The sequence below is a fragment of the Lemur catta genome, chromosome 2 (assembly GCF_020740605.2).
Source record: "Lemur catta isolate mLemCat1 chromosome 2, mLemCat1.pri, whole genome shotgun sequence".
NCBI lineage: Eukaryota > Metazoa > Chordata > Mammalia > Primates > Lemuridae > Lemur > Lemur catta.
The window spans coordinates 55,544,242-55,558,973 of record NC_059129.1 but is presented as its reverse complement, the minus strand read 5'-3'; the positions used below and the strand labels follow the sequence as shown (position 1 = coordinate 55,558,973).

General features: G+C 38.7%; 1 long non-coding RNA gene and 1 other non-coding gene across 2 annotated transcripts in view; both read left to right on the top strand.

The window, feature by feature from the left end:
* The window catches only part of LOC123631997, a 35,716-nt gene that overhangs the window by 4,270 nt on the left and 16,714 nt on the right, over positions 1–14,732 (top strand). Inside the window, exon 2 of the long non-coding RNA XR_006733277.1 lies at positions 4,144–4,273. This is a non-coding gene — a long non-coding RNA (uncharacterized LOC123631997). The remainder of the gene's footprint in view (positions 1–4,143; positions 4,274–14,732) is intronic.
* LOC123633758 lies at positions 10,947–11,030 on the top strand. Its single transcript, XR_006733764.1, has one exon. It is a non-coding gene; the product is annotated as a small nucleolar RNA SNORD45 (small nucleolar RNA).

Sequence of the window (14,732 nt, the reverse complement as noted above, 5' to 3'; positions counted from 1 at the left end):
GCAAATGGCATCATTTTCCAACAACTAGTGGGTGGTATATTTGCAATCCCAGAACAAGTAGGCAAACAGAGCAGGTCTGTATCCACCTGTTTGTGCTGCCAGCAGAAGCATCATGTGTCTGTGAGTCACAAGACCTGGCAGGCTGCTTCTGGCATGTTAACTGAATCACGGATCTGTAGGTGGTAAGGAAACTACAAATGAAGAGATTTTTTTTTAAAAAAATTCTCTTGGAGATATATATATTTTTTAATGCTCCTGGAGGGAAATTTTATTTCAAGTGCTATTTCCTACTGTCTATGGGAAAGTTGATACGTGCTTTCAGAGATTTCTCATGGCTTCTTGTTGAGTGCCAAAATGCTATTGGCACTGTTCTAGCCTCTTTTAACTTCTCAGAGCTCAGTGATTGGAAGGGACAATGGTGGTTTGACCAGAAAACTATTGCTCCAGGGAAACAAAGGAAATACATAGTCATTTGTCAAAGTCTCCTTCATAGCCTAAAACTTAAGATACTTTGTTTACCATGTAATTTAATTTGGAAATAGTTCAATGACTATGGTTCTTAAAGCACAAAGATCAGAAGGAGCTTTTCACTCCAGAGTTGCAATCAGTAAAACTTGGCTATGAGGATAAATTCACCTTATTTTGATGTGAACACTGAGGTGAAGGAAAAAAGTTATTGATCAGCTGCCAAGTGACACTTTACTCCTTGCTAGCTATACTTCAAAAACAGAACAAATTCTTTTAATCAGTCTTGTCTTTAAATCTTTGTGCAAAAGTGGCACTGGATATTACATTTAGAGCAAGAAAACTGAGCTGGGGTAGTAAAGCCTGACGTTGTTGAATGAAACTTGAATGCATTTTCCTTTTTAGTTTTTGATCAAGCAGTCAACTTTTTGTTGATTTCTTTTTGTTTTTCTTTTTTTTTCCTTTTTTTTGACTCTTGCCCAATTGAAAGCAGTCAACTTTTTAAAGGAATTCTTTCATTTCTAGCATGAAGAAAGAAGACATCAAGTACTGTTAAAATATAAAACCAACCTGTGCATCAGTGACTACTCTTGGCTAACATTGAAAGTTGGTGTTCTGTATATTTAGGATTTTAAATCTAGAATTCGGAAATTCTGGTCTGCAGTTTCTAGAATATAGATATCTAGTTTATAGACTACAGTTTCTAGAAAAGTGTGAATGATCGAGTAGTTTGGGAAAAATAAAATAATTTTCCCATTGCAAGTTCCTGACCATAAATAATGAAGGAATGGCCATACATTTAGATATAGTGCCAATTGTATTTTTAAGATAATAAGCAAATTAAACCCCCAAACAATTCAAGTTTTAAAGTCATTCAAACAACAACAAAGAACTAACTCCTAAAAAGAATATAAGCTATCAAAATCAAAATAGCAGCAGGATTTTAGCTATGCTTAATTTACTTAAAAAATAAATTTAAAGTTTTGAGATTTTTCTTTTTTTTTAATTTATTAAATAAAATTTTTTTTTTTTTTTTTTTTTTGAGATAGGGTCTTGCTCCGTTGCCCGAGCTAGAGTTCAGTAGCATCATCATAGCTGACTGCAACCTCAAACTCTTGGGCTCAAGCAATCCTCCTGCCTCAGCCTCCTGAGTAGCTGGGACTACAGGTGTATGCCACCATGCCTGGGTGTGTTTTTAAATTTTTCTAGCACAGAACTGTACAGGTCTTTCAACTCCTTTGTCTCACCTAAATATGTACTCAGTAGTGTGGTCCCACAGCAAACTCAGGAAACTTCAGGAGTCAAAGGTGTGATATTTTACACGGCAACTCTAAAAGCTCAGATTGGGCCCGGTAGGGTGGCTCACACCTGTAATCCTAGCACTCTGGGAGGCCAAGGTGGGAGGATCACTTGAGGGCAGGAGTTTGAGACCAACTGAGCAAGAGCGAGACCTCTGTCTCTACTAAAAATAGAAAAAATTAGCTGGGTAACTAAAAATAGAAAAAAAAATTAGCTGGACGTTGTGGCTCATGCCTGTAGTACCAGCTCCTCAGGAGGCTGAGGCAGGAGGATCCCTTGAGCCCAGGAGTTTCAGGTTGCTGTGAGCTAGGCTGATGCCATGGCACTCTAGCCTGGGTGGGTAACAGAGCGAGACTCAGTCTCAAAAAATAAATAAATAAATAGATAAAAATAAAAACTCAGTTTGATTTTATTATTTTATTGATTTGAGTCACAGCATACAGAAGGGTGACAAGAAAGTGATGTGTCCATGTGAAGGAGGACAGTGTAGCAATTTAGATGAACTGTAACACTAATTGCTCCTCCCACCCACAGGAAGAAAAGGATATTAGGTTCCTTGCATCATGGTATGGCAAAGAACCAGGATCGTGGCATAATATCCAGAATGAGAGCAGCTGTGATACCTGCCCAACTCTGTCACTGACAAGTTCAAATAACATCCTGTATACAAACCACCACCTTGATAGAACAGCTTATCATTTCCTATCGTATATATTAATTTGAAATTTTGAAGATTCAATATTAAGCCTGAAAAGTCATTTTAAAAAATAAAATTATCAATGACTTGCAATGTATATCAATGTTCTGTCTAAATCATTAATTGAACAAATATTTATTCAGTGAACATTTATTTGTTATGTATTATATGCCAGGCACAGTTCTAGGCTCTGGAGAGATTGCTCTGCTCTCATTATAGTTATATAGCATGTTTTTTAAAAATAAAATTTCCATTTGGCTGATAATTCCTATTCACAATTTAGCTTGCCAAGATTTAAAAGAAGGAATTCATTCACAAAGCATCCCCTAGAATGTATGAAATGAGAATATCTCAATGTGACCTTTTCCATTTTCCAGAACAAAAATGTTAATATAAATGAGACACACTGGTTTGAAGCTGTCGAGAAGTTTAAAGTGGCTAACCATGGTAAAATCCCCACTTCCCCAAATAGAGAATATGAATTTTCTATGTGGGGGAGCAATGCAGTCTATGTTCTCATAAAACATGTGTCTCAATCACTTAAAAATGTGGAAGCTGTTTTCAAAATGTAAGTTCGCATTACTGGTAATGGAAGAGCATATAAATATAAGAACTGAGTCATTCAAATCTGGGCAGAGGTCACATGGGCTACTCCCAGGTGGAAGAATGTTTGATGCTGCACAGAAATCTTGACAGTGGTAGGCAGGAGGGCAATGAAAGAAATGGGAGGGGCAAGTGTTAGGTAGTGCAGAGTCCCTGCTAAGGAGATTAAAGATAAGGCTGGAAGAAAAGGACACTAGAAGTGACTCACTGACAAAAGAAGTTGGTTTTCAGATCTTTTTTCTCCTTTTCCAGTATTTCCAATTTTCCTCATTTTAACCTTCCTGGACCGATCAGAGTGAATGTTTTCTTCATCCTATTCATGAAACTTTTTACTTGTTCAGTAGACCTTCCATGTATGTGGGTCCTGCACCCATGGATTCAACAAACTGTGAATCTAAAATATTTGAAAAAAAAAATTTCACAGAGTTCCAAAAAGCAAAACTTGAATTTGCCTTGCTCTGAGTAATAGGTTGAATCCATGTGAATGAGGTGGTATGTAGCATTGTATTAGGTATTATAAGTGATCTAGAAATGATTTAAAGTATGCAGGAGGATGTGCTAGGTTATCTGCAAATACTCGTCATTTTATACAAGGGACTCAAGCATCCTCAGATTTTGGTATCTGCAGGGGGTGAATTTTGGGGAGACACAATTAGGGCCATAACACCCATCCTAATGGCAGAGACCTGGCTGTGCTAATTAGCTCAGTCTGGGGTTTCTGAATCAATGAGATCATCTCCACTGCTAAGTCAGGACCATCCCCAAAGTCCATTGGCAGCACTGGGGAGGGTGGAAGACAGGTGAAAATTAGGTTAACAGAGGGAATCAGCAGCCAGCAATGTCCACTATAGGAGAGTTGGGCTAAGTGATTACTAAGATTCCTTCTAGCTCTAAAATGCAATGATTTGAAATCCCAGCTATTTTTTTCGTATTATACTAAAGTTAACTCAATACAAAGCAACAGGTGGAACTGTGATGACAGTAGACCAGAAATATGGGATGAAAAAGTTATATTGCCAGAGAAGCCAGTAGAGCAGGATGACATTCTATTGAGTCATAGCTCTTTTATCTCTTAATAGTGGTGATGGAAAACAAGAGCATGAGCTCCTGTCAATTGTGGGTGAACAAAAGAAGGAATCACGTGGCTGTATGCGGGGAAGGGAAAGATGGCTCAGCATATCCTACATTTATTTCATCGTATCGAATACGGTAAGGGTTCTGCAAATGTCAAAAAGTACTCAAAAAGGCAGTTAACAGAAAAGCTCTTCAGCTTTTGACTCAGTCTTTGATTGTGTCAGGTTAGACCAGCAGAAATTGATGTTTTATAGGTTAAAATGATTACATATTGGCAAATTCATGATTCAACCTGATAAAGACCCTTCTCAGTAGGCCTTAAAGACATGTGTTCTAAAACAAAGCAGCAAACATAAAAGATTTATGAAAGAAAATGTCTCAGAACCTAAATTCACTTTCAGCCTGATGAGCCCCCATAGACTTCATTAATAACACAATATAAAATTATTACACTGACTGTCTTGACTGACATAGAAAAAGCTTAATCATATTTCAGATAATCTGTTCTCTATGTCTGGAAAATACATAATAAATTTAAAGGCTTTCAAACAAATTAATAGTTTGTGGCATTTCTTAATTATCTTAGATATCTTTCTTATTTATACTAAGTAACTGAATTTCCAACTACAGATGGAAAAATATGATTTTCTGAGTTTTACATAAATAGTAGAAAAATGATTTATCTCCTAACCCCTTCCTCTACCTTCTCTATCTTCTAGCTTTAATGGCACTGAAATCCCAAGACATATTTGATGGGTCATTTGTTTTGTTTGTACCTCAGGTTAGAATTTTTAAAAAATATTGTAAGATTTGCATTAAATGTCATGGATAGACCTTAATGGAAAAGAAAGATTGGCCTCGGGCTAGGTGAATACCACAAAAGTCCTATAATATGGTTTTTGATTGAGCCTTTAGTCTCATTTTCTTTCCCCCAAGCATGGAAGAGATTTAAAAATATATTTTAATAAAAATTTTTCTTCTTCACTCTACTAAAAGTATTTTACTTTAACAGAAATTTTGTATTACAGAAGTTTCTTTTTATTACTTCACATCCCTCCCTTTAAAGTTACCTTTGATATATGCAGGCTTTACATGGATAATGTGTCTTATTTCGGACTGTTATAACAAGTTATCATAGACTGTGTGGCTTAAACAATAAACATTTATTTCTCATAGTTCTGGAGGCTAGAAGTCTGAGGTCAGGGTGCCAGCATGGTCAGGTTCTTGGTGAGTGTCCTTTTCCTGGTGTACAGAGAGCCTGCTTCTTGCTGTGTCTTCACATGGCAGACAGAGAGGTAGCTAGCTCTCTGGACTCTTCTTCTAAAGGCACTAATCCTATCCATGAGGGCTCCACCCTTACAACATATTTACCTCTCAAAGGCCCCACTTCTAATTACATTGGCCTTTGGGTTTTAACATATAAATTTTGGGTTCAGTCCTTTTCATAAGGGAAAATAGGAGGCTCCGGAGAATATTTCCTATAAATTTCTAACAAGCAAAATACCACTGGCCGGGTGTGGTGGCTCATGCCTGTAATCCTAGCACTCTGGGAGGCCGAGACGGGAGGATTGTTTGAGCTCAAGAGTTCAAGACCAGCCTGAGCAAGAGACCCCCGTCTCTACTAAAAAAAATAGAAAGAAATTATACGGACAGCTAAAAGTATATATAGAATTAGCCGGGCATGGTGGCACATGCCTGTAGTCCCAGCTACTCGGGAGGCTGAGGCAGAAGGATTGCTTGAGCCCAGGAGTTTGAGTTTGCTGTGAGCTAGGCTGATGCCATGGCACTCTAGCCCGGGCAGACACTCTGTCTCAAAAAAAGAAAAACAAAAAACAAACTTTAAAATCTAATGCTTTTTTAAAAATTAAAAAATAAAAAAAGAAAGAAAAGAAGAAAAAGAAAAATACCACTAGCTGGGCATGGTGGCTCACACCTGTAATCCTAGCACACTGAGTGGCTGAGGCAGGAAGATTGCTTGAGGGCAGGAGTTCGAGACCAGTCTGAGCTAGAGTGACATCCAGTCTCTACTAAAAATAGAAAAAAATTAGGCCACCAACTAAAAATAGAAACAAAAAATTAGCTGGTCATGGTGGTGAGCTCCTGTAGTCCCAGCTACTTGGGGGACTGAGGCAGAAGGGTTGCTTGAGCCAAGGAGTTTCAGGTTGCTGTGAGCTAGGCTGTCGCCACGGCACTCTAGCCTGGGCAACAGAACAAGACTCTGTCTCAAACGAAAAGAAAAGAAAAGAAAAATATCACTCATGGCTCGTATAATGGAAATGTTATTGAGAAGACCCTCAGTAAAATGTTCCAAATTTAGATTGCTTTCCTTATTTTATATGTTCTCTAAGAACAATATAATTCTATCTACATAGATCTGATAAACTTAAATTCCTTAGATTTTTGCAATAGAGCAAAGGTGTTAGTTGCTAATCAAAGTTTTTGGGCAGTGCTGTTGGTTGAATAATACAACATTTAATTAAAACACAAGAAAAAAAATAAAGCACAAGATAATTCTTTCTGTTTGATAAGTTTTTAAAATGTGATTTATTTCCCTTTTCCCTTAAGGCGATCTCTAAAAATATATATTTCTATTATTAAGTTACTAAGTTTGTTGAAGTTTAATTACTCATGTGGCTATGATTGGCAGAAGCAAAGTGCAAAAGTCATCCTTTTTCCTCCACATAAACACAAATGCTGGCCTGCCTCACAGATCACCGTGGGAGGTGTTTATTTTGCAATTAAGTAAGAGCAAGGCAAATGTCGAAAGTTATTACTTAGTGCCCCTCCCACCTTCCCCCACCCAGACCTTTTTAAAGATTATTAATGTTAAGGCTGAAAGTGATTTTGGTAAGGTAAAATCTGGGCTTAAATCAATTGGTTGAAACTTAAAAGAGATAAATGGAAGTGTTTGCATTTAGGTTCATCTGTAAAATGGGTATGTGATCTGGAGATAGCTTACTCTAAAAAATCTGAAGATTTTAGTTAATCAAAAACTTAAAATTAGTCAAAGTATAATATGGCTATCTTGTACTACAGAAATAGACGTATTAGGTTGAGATCATACCAGGTAATATTTCCATCTTCTGTGAACTGGGCAAATTACACTTGGGGTACCTTAATATTCAGATTTTCAACAGCAATGTTTATAAAATGATGTTGATGAACAGACTGAAATACTGTGTCATGTGAGAAACAATATATGGAATTAGAGATGCTAAGGCAGAAGAAGAGAAGATTAAGGGAGAGAAAAATCACTAACATTCAGTTAGTAACCCTTTTGTGCCAGGAATTATACTAGGTACCTTCTAGAACCTTACTTAATTCTCAAAATAATCCTACCTGTAAGAATCTATCTTCATATTACCAATGGCTCTGTGTGATTAGACAATGTGTCAAATGATTCTTAGTCAGTGACAGAGTTGTGACTCCAACTCCTGCTTGTCTGATATCAAAGCCTGTACTTTTCTGGCCACAACTTTGGCCACCATCACCAGCTTTAGGTTCTATGGGCAATTATGTGTCAAGAATTGCTTCATTGAACCTTTTATTCAACACCACTGGAGGCACCTATAATATACAATGCACTGTGCCAAAAACTCTGCCCTAAGTGAGCTTCTGGTTTCTTAGAGAAAATAAAAATATGTGCCCCAATAATTATAATGCAACATGGAAGGCAAATAGTAACATGAGAAATAATTAATGTGCTTTAAGGGGAGGAATTATTGCTGCTGAGAAAGAAATGTGGCATTTGAACTGGGCTTTGGAAAATAGAGCGATGTGGATGTGCTGAGATGTGTCAGGGAGGCATCCCAGCAGGAAAGAACAGCATACACGTGGGAAAATAAAATGTGTGTCTAGGAAATGTAAAATAGCTTCATGCAGCTCTGGCATAGAGTGCAAGAAGACTAATGAGGAATAAGTGGTAGAGATGGATTGACCTAGATGAGGGAGCGTCAGAAATGCCAGGCTAATGAGTTCTGTGATGTTCTCCAGGCAATGGGGAGCCATGATGGATTTTTTTAAAGTAGGGCAATGATAATGGCCCCAAATGGTTTTTTGTGTAAAGAACATACTGCAGGGCAGAAAATGCGGTGGGAGAAGGTTAGAAGGCTTTTGTGTTCCCAGGTGAGAGCTAATGAGAGCCTGAGTTGTAGTACTGTCCAGCTTTCTTATATTCTTTTTTTAAGGCCACCCAATCCTCATACACACCACCCAATGGCTGGGCTGTCACAGGGAATCTTGAACTACCCTTCTTTGCCTTTTCTCATCTCTTCTGCCTTCATCTGCTTTCACTAATCAAGAGTCTTGACCCCCTGGCTTCTGCCTTCAACTGGGCCCATATATTTGACCTTCATCCTTACTTTTCTGGCATTTGGACACTTGTTTTGTCCTGTGCACTCTGCTTTGATTCATTCCATCCTTGGATTGTTCTATCATATGAGGTAGGTTTACCATGACTCAGCCCCTACCTTAGCCCTGGAGAACAAACATATTCCCACATGGATCCGTCAGGATTTGTGGTTGCAACATGGAAAGCAAAAAGTAACACGAGACATAGTTCATGTGCTCCAGGGGAGGAAATATTGCCGCTGAGGAAGAAATGTGGCATTTGAACTGGGCTTTGGAAAACATAGCGAAACTAGCTAGTTTAGGCAGAAGAATAAGATTAATGTCATAAGGATATTTGTTACCTCATAAAGTCCCCAAGAGGGGTGGAGACCCGGCCGGGAGGCTCTGCAGCCAGGATGCGTGCCCGTGCGAGACTGGGAGGGCACACAGAACGCCCCCACCCAGAACGCTGCACGCTCAACATCAGAAATTTTACCAAGAATGTTGTGGAAAAACCTGGTGCTCCTGTTGTCATTCTTGTGAAATGGCAGACGACAAGGGCTATTGCTTCCTAGGGTCGTTCACTTCTGAAAGGACATCTTTACGATTATGCCTGCTTGGTAAAACCTGAGCCTCTTCAGACACGGCTGCACCACAAAGCTAAGGGCCCCTTCCAAGGCCCTGGGAGAGCTCTAGAAATGTCTGCCACATGTTTTTGTGAAATTTGCAGAAGTACTATAACTGCAACTCTGCCCTCCCTGTTACACTTACTAAATGTATGCGATATTATCAACCAAGAGTTGTAAAACTTAAAGAAACCTTTCTAAACTAACCACTGAAAAAAAATTGAACAATTATGTCAAAGGAAAGATTAAATTCTTTCTTTTATTTTTATAAGATATACGGCAAAATCATTGTCATGTGTGTTGGCAGTCAAGGAGTATGTAGTTAAAATAATGAAGAAAAAATACTAAAGAGCTGACTTAGGCAAATTAATTAATTTAAAAATTACATTGCCGTTCTGGATTTGTGATATTTGTGGTACTGGTTAGTTTTCTGAAATTTGTAATTTCGATTTTTTTCTCATTCAAATTGGGTACTTAATTTTATTTATTTGTTTGTTTATTTATTTATTTATTGAGACAAGGTCTTACTCTGTCGCTCAGGCTAGAATACAGTGGTGTCATCATAGCTCACTGCAACCTCAAATTCCTGGGCTCAAGGAATCTTCCCACCTCAGCCTTCTGAGGAGCTAGGACTACAGTTGTGAGCCACCACATTGGCTAATTTTTCTATTTTTTGTAGAGACCGGGTCTCACTCTTGCTCATGCTGGTCTCAAACTCATGAGCTCAAGTGATCCTCCCACCTTGGCCTCCCAAAGTGTTAGAATTCCAGGGGTGAGCCACTGTGCTTCATTTTTTAACCTAATTTTAACTTCATAATTTTTCTTCTTCTTCTTCTTTTTTTTTTTTTAAAAGAAGGCCTTGCTGGGCATAGTGGCTCATGCCTATAATCCTAGCCCTCTGGGAGGTAGTGGCAGGAGGATTGCTTGAGGTCAGGAGTTTGAGACCAGCCTGAGCAAAAATGAGACCCTGTCTCTACCAAAAATAAAGGGAAAAAAAAAAACCAAACAAACCAGCCAGGCATTGTGCCTTAGGCCTGTAGTCTCAGCTACCCAAGAGGCTGAGGCAGAAGGATCGCTTAGAGCCCAGGAGTTGGAGCTTGCAGTGAGCTACAATGAGCCACTTCACTCTACCCAGGGCAACAGGGTGAGACTCTGTCTCAACAAAAACAAACAAGGCAACTGAGCACCCCTCCTCACAACCCCCACCCCTTCATATTAAGTTTTTTTAAAAAAAATAATAATAATAATAAAGAAGGCCTTAAAATTGTATTAGGCTCAAGACCCACAAAACTGCAATCTGCCCCGGGGCTAAATCCCTGCACCCTAACTAAATAGGCTAAGAGGCCAGTCCTGGCTTCTGCCTTGAGCCAGGACTCATAATATGGGGAATTCCCCAAACATAGGAAGGATTTTTAAATATGTTCGTGGCCCAAAACATGACAAATGTCTCTTACCCTGTGCTTGAGTATATGTTTGGCATTCAGGAATAGCAGCTCTCTTGAAGAAATATGCTTGGGTAGGTTTTGGAAAGGGAATGCAGAGACAGAAGCGCATAACAGAAATATTGCGTAGACATGGTGAGAAATTGAATTGTGCATAAGAAGAAATGACCCTGAGGATTAGCATAAGTAATTATCAGGATGGTAATACCAATGACCAGGATAGGGATCTCAGAGCTGATATAGGTTCAGGGAGAAATTGGGGAGACAGAGAGTTTGATTTGGAACATTGTAGGATTTAAATTGTATAAGCCTTTGGAAGGACTAAAGTTAGCAGATCTGTCAGTATAAATTCACCATCTCATAGTGCAGGATGAAGGGCAGTAAAACTTACACTTATAAAATGTAACTTAGGGTCAGTGATATGTTGGCATGTATTACCTGAATTTACTGCTGCTGTGTAATTACACTTCAGCTCTAGAATTACACTGGGACCTTGAGAAAAGAAAAGAAAGAAAGAAAGAAAGAAAGAAAGAAAGAAGGAAGGAAGGAAGGAAGGAAGGAAGGAAGGAAGGAAGGAAGGAAGGAAGGAAAGAAAGAAAGAAAGAATAATAACAGTCAAAAAGGATAAAATAAAATAACAGATTGATTTAGAAAAAATAATCAACAAAAGTAATTGAAGGACAAGTGTAATTAAAAGGCATATTCAGCAAAATGTCACCGGATATCCTGCTTTGATTTTAACCAAATTTTAACCTTTTTATTCTAAAGAAAATAGCAAAACTAGGGAGGATTACCAAAGCAAAACATGGCTGGCTTACAGAAACAATTATAATAGCAACTATTTATAGGGAGCTTATTATGCTCCAAGTATTATACTAAATTATAATTTAGTATAATATATTTAGTATATATTTAGTAATTTAGTATAATATAATTTATACATTACTTATTCCTTAAAACAACCCAATATGATAGTATCATTTTCATTTTACATATGGATAAACTGAGTCTTGGGGTAGTTAAATAAATAACCTGCCTGCTCACAGACAGTGGGCTGGACTCTAAAGCCCACGGTCTGAACCAGAGCATAATATTGCTTTTCAGCATTCAGTTATGCTGCCTTCACTATTTTGCTAGAACTCACCCGTGTGGAAAGAGCATTATGCAAATATATATGCTTTGTTTCACCACAACCATGGCCAGTTAAATTTATCTTTGATAGCCTGACATCCTTACTAAGGAACAATGACCCATTCAGAGTTGCACAAAAATAAGTGACCAAGTAGATTGTATTCCTCAAATGTCTGGCTTTTGGCAACTCTGCTGTTTGGGGTGTAGGGCTTTGGTAAGGGAGGAGCATGGTTTAATGTGAGTTTGTGTGAAAAACAGGAAGAGAGACATTATTTGTACTCCATGGATTACATTTAGTTCTCCTTTTCCTTTCAAGTTGCAGATAAGAGACTTAAGCCACTGGGCTCCAGGGAAAATGGGACCAGGAAGCTATGGGCGTCCTTACAATGGTGAATGACAGGTGTGTGGTTGCAGGAGAGTGATGAGGCAGTCCCGCATGCTCAGTGAAAGTGAGGCAGAGAAGAAATAGATAAGGAGAGGCTACAGATTAACCGTTTCCTTTCTCTGTTTCAGTCAGTGAAAGCAACTGAACATTTCTTTTTTTTTCTTTTTTTTTTTTTTTTTGAAACAGGGTCTCACTCTGTCACCCCAGGTTAGAAAGATTAGTGTCATCATCTCACTGCAATCTCAAACTCCTGGGCTCAAGTGATCCTCCTGCATCAGCCTCCCGAGTAGCTGGGATTACAGGTGCACGTCACCACACCCGGCTAATTTTTCATAGAGACAGGGTCTCAGTCTTGCTCAGACTGATCTTGAACTCCTGACCTCAAGCGATCCTCCTACCTCGACCTCCCAAAGTGCTAGGATTACAGGCATGAGCCACCACGTTCGGCTGCAAATGGCTATTTCTATCTATTTATAGCCCCTTTTATTTCCTACATTTTATTTATTGCAGTTATTTTTCTTAGTTATTTGCTTATTATCTTTTTCCTAGAGCATACATTTTTAATAGGGAAAATATCACCCCCAGGGAGTGAAAATTGGTTCTTGGGTGGCAAAAAATCTTAATCTTACTATGTATAAAGCCATAGATATAGACACAATATATGAGCAGATGTACTATGTCTGTGGTATTAAGATTTCATGGTGGGGCAGTTAGGAAAAAAATCTCTAAAAAGATTCCTCAGAGGGCAATAATGAAAAAAATGGTAAGGAAACACTATTCCAGGAGGTTCAGAAGAGCAGGACATGCAGAATCCTTGCAGATTGTAGCCCCAGTGTCTAGCAGTGTCCTGCATAGAGAAAGAGCACAATAAATATTCTGAGAAATCAACTCTTCATTTGCCTTGTTGATAACAAATCACATTCCTTCTAGTGTTATCATTATTTTAAAGGTGGACAAAGCAGACTCCTAATAACTGTTTTTTTTTTTTTTTTTTTGAGACAGAGTCTCACTCTGTTGCTTGGGCGAGTGCCGTGGCATCAGCCTAGCTCACAGCAACCTCAAACTCCTGAGCTCAAGCAATCCTCCTGCCTCAGCCTCCCAAGTAGCTGGGACTACAGGCATGCACCACCATGCCCGGCTAATTTTTTCTATATATACTTTTATTTATCCATATAATTTTTTTCTATTTTTAGTAGAGACGGAGTCTCGCTTTTGCTCAGGCTGGTCTCGAATTCCTGAGCTCAAACAGTCCACCCACCTCGGCCTCCCAGAGTGCTAGGATTACAGGCATGAGCCACTGTGCCCGGCCTAATAACTGTTAAAGTTATTAATGTCATTATTTTAAAGGAGTTGGGAAAAGGAAATTGTGTAGAGGAAATTTTTTTTTCTGAAGGAAATTAAGCAGGCAGGGCAGGGTACCTACATAAATAATCAATGTTTCAACTCAGAAGTGAAATTACTTCTCTGTTTTTTCAGAAAGCTTCTCTGTCACAAGTAGTTAGTGTTGACTTTTAGATCTCTCCATGCCAAATTCCTAATACAGAAACTAGCATTCAACATTCAAATCGGAACTTTTTTTATTATTCTCATGCTTTGCCTAAAGTCCTTGCTACATATTGTTGTATCTTCCACATGAGTCCAGACTTGAATCTGATGAGCTCAAAGCCCTGGCTGCCAAGAAGTGGGCGTGAAGCGTGCGGGAAGGGAGGTACAACAGCTTCCAGCCGTTTCCTAATATCTATTATTGGCTAGACAGGCCTAATCCCCTGTCTCTTAGCAGATTAATACTGGGTTCCTTTTAGGTCAGGGTTTGTACCACTGAAGACAATTGAGACAGTGGGGCATTTCTTGTGGTCTTTTTTTATTTCCCCAGGGCAAGACTTCTTCCTGCAGCTTCCTCTCATCATGTAAAAGTCACAACCTCAAAGAGTTCTTCAGAAACAGAAGAAGTGCCACAGTCATAATCTAGTGCTAACTGATTTCTGCTCAGCCCTGTGCTTTAAGTGTCGTGGTCATACAGGGACACTCCTTTTAATATGAGAATCTTCAAGATCATTCCCTCCTTTAGATTTGGCTCTACCCGTCTCAGTGTACTGTTCTATACACCTTTAATGGCATGAGATTCCAACATATTGGGTTAAATAGAAACACTTTTTTTGTTTGTTTGTTTTTAGAGACGGGAGTCTCTTTGCTACTTTGCCTAGCTTGGTCTTGAACTCTTGGACTCAAGCAATCCTCTCACCTTGGCCTCCCAAAGCGCTGGGATTATGGGTTTGAGCTACCATGCGTGGTGGGCAGAAACACTCTTAACACTATATTATAGCTAGGTGGAATGCCTACATATTAATTAGAAAAGTTTCTGAGTAAAGCAGTAACAATAATAAGGGAATAGAAAATAAATCTCTTTAGAAAAAGTAAAATTATTTGTTTATTCTGAAAGAGGCAGCTAAAGTGATTTAACGAATGTCTACAGATGAGGTATAAAAGTAAGTCCCCATACTTTGCCCATTGTAAGATGATCTAGATGTTCACAGAAATTATTACACAAGTATGAACGGCTTAGGAACATAGAAAAATATGTCCCACTGGACAATGGGAGCTTTTGGGGAGGAGTGTTTTTTGTTTGTTTATTTGTTTGTTTTTGAGACAGGTTCTCTCTCTGTTGCCCGAGCTGGAGAACA